At 39.4% G+C, this 8,151-nt stretch overlaps 1 pseudogene; it reads left to right on the top strand.

The window, feature by feature from the left end:
* The first annotated feature begins 1,436 nt into the window (after positions 1-1,436).
* On the top strand, positions 1,437-3,285 carry LOC117875515 (annotated as a pseudogene).
* The last annotated feature ends 4,866 nt before the right edge of the window (positions 3,286-8,151 follow it).

The following is an 8,151-nucleotide window of genomic DNA, read 5'->3' as shown; positions in this document are numbered from 1 at the left end:
AAATTAGAATTCTTAACTCTCCCACTGGTCCAAGATGCAAGGCAGTGGGACGTAATTGCCAGTAAAGTTGTTCTGGTGTAAAGGAGCACAGAATCAGGCCTTTGCTCTGCATCTATTAAGATGCTATCCTCCTTTTTTGTTGTTTAGTCTATTGGGGAGTTGGGAAGGAAGGCATCTTTGTAGAACAAGGGTTCTCAAACTTCATTATACCACAACCTCCTTCTGACAACAAAAATTATTACACAACCCGAGGAGGGGGGAACGAAGCCTGAGCCCGCCCTAGCCCTGCCACCCTATGACGTTTTCCCCTCAGCTTATCCAGAACACTTCATCCAGTTCTCTGGAATCCAAAACCTCAGTTCAAATCCAGGCTCATCACAGAAGTTTCTTTATTGGCCTTTTGGAAAGCTGCACCAGAGGTGATCAGGTCAGGTGTAGTGGGGTAGGTTAGGGCAGTGATTCTCAGCCAGAGGTACTCATACTCCTGGGGATATGCAGAGGTCTTCTGGGGTACTCAACTCATCTAGATCAGTGTTTCTCAACCTGGGGGTTGTGATTCCCACTGGGATCATGAGGCGGGTTTTGGGGAGGGGTCACAGGTACTGGGCCGGCATTAGGGGGTGGAAAGCAGGACAATTGCCTGGGGCCCCATGCCACAGGGGACTCCACAAAGTTAAATTACATGCTTCAGCCCTGGGTGGCAGGGTTCAGGCTTCAGACAAGGCTCACAAGTGAAAAACAGGCTCAAGTATCACGCTGAAATGTAAGTACAATATTTATATTCCAATTGATTTATTTTATAATTATGAAAAAATGAGAAAGTAACCATTTTTCAGTAATAGTGGGCTGTGACCCTTTTGTATTTTTAATGTCTGATTTTGTAAGCAAGTAGTTTAGGTGAGGTGAAACGTGGGGTTTGCAAGACAAATCAGACTCCTAAAATGGGTACAGTTGTCTTGAAAGGTCGAGAACCAGTGAGAGAGTGTCTCAGAGCCAAAGTCTACAGACTCGGGCTCACAGTACGACACTAAACAGCGCTGCAGATGTTGCGGCTCGGCCTCTCAAACTCACCTCTTCCCAGGATTTCAGAACCCAAGCTCCAGCTCAAGCCTGAACATCTACACAGCCTGAGTTTGTAGCACCACAGCACAGCCTGAGTCTGTAGGTCAGGGCTCAGGGACTCACTGCTCTGGGTTTTAAAATACAATGTAGACATACCCAGAGGGCTCTACAGGTGAAAAATGAAGGTTCAGTGATGCTTAAATGAGCTGTAAGTCTCAGTTGTGGTTGTGTTTTTCTCCCTTTAGCACTGGCCCCCTTCGTTTATGTCCACAGGAGTTTTTTCTGTTCTCACCGGGAATGTTAACTTTGTCAGAAGTAAAAAACATTGGTCATAAAACAAATGTCTAGTGTTGTGTGAGGAAGGCGTGTGGGGAATGATATTGGCATATAAACTATTGAAGTATTTTTTCAGCTACCTGGGAGTATTTCTTCTAGCTCCCTGGCTGTCCTCATTGATCAGTGCCAGTTATTGCACTTTGTCAGCAAAGCAGATCTTCTGGCATATGAATTTCACATGTGACCTGTTTGCAGTTCAGAGTTGTGAAGCTGGGTTGTGAGCCTTGTTCATAGATCCAGTTTTTCAAGTTGACCAAGTGTATTCCCAGCAAAAGTGGAGCTGGTTTCAGTGCTTAATAGCCGCTGGCATCTTCTTGCTTGAAAATGTAGTTGTTCATGTGTCTAATATAGTTTTCAGGATATTTGATGTGTTCTTGGTAGTTTATCATTTATTGTCCTTTGGTGGACTTCTTGGTCTTATAACTAACATAAAATCTGGACACTATCTACCCCTGATGGGACTGCTACTTGACATGAGCACTCCTTCATTCTGTATATTCTGGATACTTCTAAGGGTACGAACTTGCTGTATTAATTATTGGTGATAGAAGTTTCCATCATAAACCTCTGTTGCCTCCCCATCAAAAAAATCTGCAAAGAAATATTGGCCTCCAAAATAGGAGATTAGTTCTGGGATCAAGGAAGAATTTTTCTTCCAAACTTGAAGTGAATTGGCCTGGGAATCCTTAATGATGACATCCTAAAAATACTTAAATATTGTCCAAATGTTTTTTTTAATCTTTTTTACCCAGTTTGTAGCAAAGAAACGTAAAGGGAAGATATTTTAAAAAATAGTGTACAGACTCACTAGTTGGGATGTAGTGCATTGGACTAAAGATTAGGTGACTAAATTATATTTTTTAAAGATTTTTTTTAAAGAGTGAAAATAGTAACATGAGAATGGCTGATCAGCTCCAACAGCTTAATATAAACGAATTGAATTTCTGCTGGAGACTAACGGTATGTGCATGTGTGCTCCCACATCTGAATGTGTATGTATATTCTATGGATGCAGAGAGGGAGAACAGCCTTGAAGAGATCTGCCATACTTGTAAGGAGAAAAGAAATCAGCCCTGCTTCCCAAACCATAATCAGTTCCAAGCGGTATGTCTTCATGGCTTAAGGATCACCTCAGCCCTTCTGTGGTACTTTTAATGAGAACTTAGATTGAAGGTCCTGTCTGTGCATGTAGATGTTAGAGGAGTCAGAGACCCATGCTTTACCTGGATTGTGTTGGCCAAGCCTTCCCAGACCCTGCTAACCCCCCCGGCACTTTTGTGATGTGTGCTCTGTTTTGATTGTCTTCCTCCATCCAACAGGTGGCTGCATCTAAGTAATGCTGTGTGCACATAGTTTGCAAAGTGGTTTAGAATTCTGCTGGAGAAAAGGTGCTATATAAATGTGCAATCTCTTAGCACTCTATAGAAATATGATTGAGAGAATGTTTGTATGGCAGTTTACGCTAACCCCAACAGGAAAGTATATAGATCTTATTTCTAGAAAACACTGACTGCCTTATCTTTTAAGATGCAATCTCATTTCTCTTTCTTTGTTGTTGTCTCTTCCAGATTGGCTATGCTAATACCTTTTTATGGAAGGCAAACTAATGGGTCCTGACCCCTATGCAGCACTGCCGCATGGTCCTTACTTATCACATGTGGTGGGTGTGTATTTCCAATTGGAATGATGTGTTGAAAAATCTGGGACTATTTTATTGTCTTTTTCATGGGGTTCTGTACACTTACATTAATATTTAATCCATACTGGACATACAAATCGACTTGGCAGCTCTTTGGTCCGGTTGACTGGAATTTTTCATTTTTCACTGCTCTATTTGGATCCTCTAGAAAATTAAATAGTGAAACATTTGAAAAGAAGAGGGTATAGTGTTGTGACAGCTATTGGGGTAACAGTAAAATATGGCCAGAAGAATATGGTGCAGGATTACTACCGGCTTTATTCCAAAGCCCTTTCTCTCTCATGAACACAATGGTACCAAATCATGACAATCCCAAAACAATTATGTAGATATATATTTGAGAAAATATTGAAATATCAACTTTTTAAATTATACTTTAACACAGGTATGCAGGGAGTTTAACCTTGACATGTAGGACTGAAAACATTTATTCATCAAATCCATCATTAGAGTCATCTCCGTCTAGGCCTCCAGTGCTAGATACATTGTCACATTGATCTTCATCTGTGCCACAGTCACACATCTCTGTATAAGGAAGATGTCTGGTCAGACATTTGCAGGGTAGCGAGCATCTGGTCTTTGTGTATATCCTTTCAAACAGATCCAAACACTCCAGCCAAATATCTTGTTCTAATTGCAGCACTCATGTGCTGTGTTCTTTGCATTGACTTTTTATTGTATTTTTTTGCTTCTTTGTTTATTAAATCAATTTTATTCTTACCTACAAAGCCTACCAAGATGTAGTGAAGTGGTTTTCAACCTGTGTTCTGCAATCCTCTGGGCGTCCACAGACTACGTCTAAGGGGTCCACAAAAGGTTGTCGTTACAGTGGTTTTCAACCTATGGTTCGCTGGCTCCTGGGGCTCTGCAGACTGTCTAAAATTTCCAAAGGGGTCCAGACCTCCATTTGAAATTTTGTAGGGGTCTGCAAATGTAAAAAGGTTGAAAACCACTGATGTAGTACCAGCAATACAGACTTCCTTGTCCTATATATTCCAGCCCAAACTCTCTAGCCCACAGATTGCCAACTGTGTCCAAATCCTGCATTTTTCTTCTTGTGTAGTAATTGAGGATTTATATACTGTGCCCTCTCTTTCTAGAATGCTCTACTGTTGATCTCAGGGAGACTCCTAGTTGATATGGATTTACAAGTCAATTGTTTAAAATACTAAATGTAGTTGGGTTCATTGTACAATAAAGCATTTGTGGATGATATGCCATTTTTGGCTGGTTTGAATAAATAAGTATTTTACAGAATAATTATAATTTGTGTGACTCTTCCTGTGATGCTGACAAGCAGTTTAATAATTCACTCACATGCTGATGGAAATCAAGGGAAGGTTAAAAGGGATTATTGCATCTAGACTATTCACTGTTAAATGAGATGTTAATTGTATTTGTCTTTGTCTCTCTACATCCTGTTCAATGTATGCTAGTGTAACTAAATTAATCTGGTGTTGTTGTATCCTTTTCAAGCCCTGTAACTCTAATTACCTTTATATTGTATATACAACTCTACTTAATCAACATGAGATCAAAAAGTCTGTATTTAGATTAAAAAATTACTTGATGTAATATTGTTAATGAAAACCAAAGAAAGGTCTGGATGTCTGTAACCATAGGATTATGTATGTCTTTGTATTGGAATGGCCCACCAACAGGAATTGAGGCCTTAAAACTTTGAATGAGAAGGTTGTTAGCTTCTGAACGTGCTCATTATGTAGGACAGTGGAAGATGTACTAAACTTTGTCTGCATTGAGTCAATACAGCAAGAACCCAGGCTGGACTAGAGACAAGTGCTAGACTGTTTTCTTCTCCGAGAAGGCACACAGAGCAATCTTTTTGTCTCTGATCCATCTGAACACTGTTAGGGATGTTCCAGATAGAAGAGTGAGATTCCTAAAAAACATTTTGGGAAACCCTGAATGATTTATGAAAAGACTCTGAGACTGGCAGGTTATTTAATCTCTACTATCATTTGAACTACAAGATCTAATTCACGTGTAATATAGTTCATCTGCTTTAACATTGCAATAACTCTAATTTCTTTTTTTTTAAGCTAATAATTCTTTAGTTTTAGTTTACTAAAGGATTGACTACAGTGTTGCTTTTGAGGAAGATCCTGAGAATCCATTGACCTGGGTGAGTGACTGACCCATTGGGGTTGAAAGAATCTAACGTGTAATGAAATTTGGTTTTTACAACCTTTCATCATAAAGTCTGGTTTGTCTGGGTGGTATAGAGCAGTAGGAGTGTCTCAGGGGACTGTTTGTGACATCATGGCCAGATTAATAGAGTAATCCAGGAGTGTAAATTTGTTTTACTGATTAAATGTCTGCTTCACTGTTCAACATTTTTATTACATACATTAAGGATAATTTCAAGTTCAGCAACTGGGAATAACCACAGTATAAACTTTTCATAATAACACTGATTATAAAGGAATAAGCAAAAAAACCCGGCCCACTTTTAATGTATTATGGATTATTAATGTCAATACAGCTTCACAATGTTTGTCTTGACTACAGGTGATTTTAAAAATGCTCCACTTTGAGATTGTTCCTTTAGTCTGTGTATTGCATGTCTGATGTGTGGCATGTGCCTGAGTTAAGCCCTGATCCTGAGGACATGCATGTGAGTAACTTTACACATGTGCATAAGTACTTTCAGGTTTATCTTAACCAAAGAGGAAGAGGTCTAGTGAAATAAAAAGTACAGTGCAATGTTTCAAAGAAATACTATCCCAACCTTTTTTAAAAAAAAATGTATTAGCTTGTCTTTAAAGTTTTGCCTAAATGAATTGCTCAGAATGCAAAAAAAAAAAAAAAAAAAACCCACCAAAGAAAAACTTTCTAAAAGCAGTTTACAAAGATTGGATGCAGGATTCTTAATTGGCTCTTTGTTTGTAAATTGGGAAGAAATATACAAATTTTGAGATTGCATCATGAGTTAGCATCCGCAAGCGTTTGTCATACAGAAACTATCCGCATCTTCATGAGCCATTATTTCTCCCATTGTCTTGCCAAATTTCTAATAACTTTTTCATGGGGTGCAGAAACTATAAAAAAATAATTATCAAAAGCATTGGCAGGATTATATATTTAGGTGATATTTTGTAGCACTTCTTGCAGAGTAATAATTATATTTTGTGGGTTTTTTATCATCACATCAAAAGGCCCCTAAAGAACTAATGTATCTGTTCATAAACAACACTCTACATTTTACTTTTACCACGCTGTAATCTTAGATACTTTGCAGCATTAAATAACACAAGATGGTAGATGAAAGACCTGAGAAATCATTGAAAACAAAGGTGTTAAAGTATTAACGCAGAGTGATTGGGGAGAAATAAAGACCCAGTTGAAGTTGAAGAGTGTATGATTTAAGAGGAGACTTGAAGAAAAGAGAAGCTTTGTGGCTCAGGGGTACTTTATGCTGTCTGATTCCCCACCGCACATACACATACCAGATGCTCAAGAAAATGTGGCCCTTCTCAGACGAACACACAGAATACTTTTGTGTTTGATGAAGTATAAAATATAAAAATACAAATTAAGCATGCTAATGTCTTCGCCTTACCTCCTATCCTTTTGACAACTGTCCCCAGCCTCTAACAGGAGAGACTGGTTCCAGAATACCCCATATCTCAGTGATTAGGGCATTCTCCTAAGAGGAGAGTGACCATGTTTAAAACCTTTCTCCACATCAGGCAGAGGGAGTACTGAGCCCAGTGCTCTCAGATCCTGGGTGAGAGCTCTGACCAGTAGGTAACTGTTATTGGGGGCACCATCACTGTTCTTATTACCTCTTCTAGCTGTTTTGTGTGGGATGAGACTTGCTCCAACCACGTCTGCTGGATCAGGATCGACAGACAAGATAGCTGGGGGAGTGCCTAGTCTGAGGAGCCCGCCTGGGTTTAGAAGTGAACTAGGCATCCTGGCACGTAGACTGAGGTGACTGCATATGCAGAAATCAGGCACCTAGCAGACTTTAATGGTGGTCATATAGGCATCTAAAAGGTTATGTGGCAGCTGAATTAGGGTTTTGAGGATCTCAGTGGCAGTTAGACTCCTAAATCCTATTATTTAGCCCTAAATGTCATAATTACAAGAATCCATTAGGAAACAAACCAATATTTCTGACACTATTTGGCCTTTCATAGGACTGGTGGCAGAACAATAAAACTAGAAATCATGAAGAGGTCAATGCACTCTTCTTGCAATTTCAGATGTACTTGGTGTATTGCTCTCAAATTTGGTGGGTTAAAGAGCTGATAGGATGCACTCTTCCTCAGCTGACATTTAGATGATTACTAATATGGCCCAGTAATAGTTTATAGATAGCAGTTAATGACTTCCACCAATGTGTTGAGATGCATACTGAGTAGTCTATATATTTGTATATTACTATTTTTTAAATAAAGTAAAGTCTCTGATTCCAAACTGTGTCATGTGCCTTAAAGAAGACATTTGATTATTATAAGACAGTTTCCAATTATGGAAGATTAGTCATTTCATTACCGGCATGGCTGCTTTTCAGGAACCAATCCCTGTACATCATGCTCCATGTGCTGTTCAAGTATAACCTGATCTTTCCACCTAGTTTTTTAAGGTGTCCCTGTTTATCTTAGCTAGACTGACTCCAATCTAGTGCTTGTTAAGCCCTTATTTAAAGCTTATTTACAGCCCTCCATTCACCTGCTCAGTCAGGCCCACTGAGAAATAAGGTCTTACTTATGTCAACTTACTCATGTCAAGTTAGGCCTACAGAGGACTGTCTGTGACTCTGTTTGTACAGCACTTAGTGCACTGGGGCACCATTCTCCATTGGTCCATAGGCACTACCATAATACAAATACTAATTCATAATGAAGTGTAACTAGTGGTGTGGGTTCTGTCTAAGAGTCCTAGACACCTTTGACTCTGCCCCATCCACTGTTTAAAGACCGAGCCGATTAAACTTAATTGAGAGTCTTTTGTTTTCTTACAGATCACTAGAGCTGAAATCACTGATAATCAGACCTAGGCCTTAGGGCTGCTGTGGGATAGTGTCT

Source organism: Trachemys scripta, chromosome 3, assembly GCF_013100865.1.
Source record: "Trachemys scripta elegans isolate TJP31775 chromosome 3, CAS_Tse_1.0, whole genome shotgun sequence".
Taxonomy (NCBI): Eukaryota; Metazoa; Chordata; order Testudines; family Emydidae; genus Trachemys; species Trachemys scripta.
This window is presented reverse-complemented; position numbering and strand designations above follow the sequence as displayed.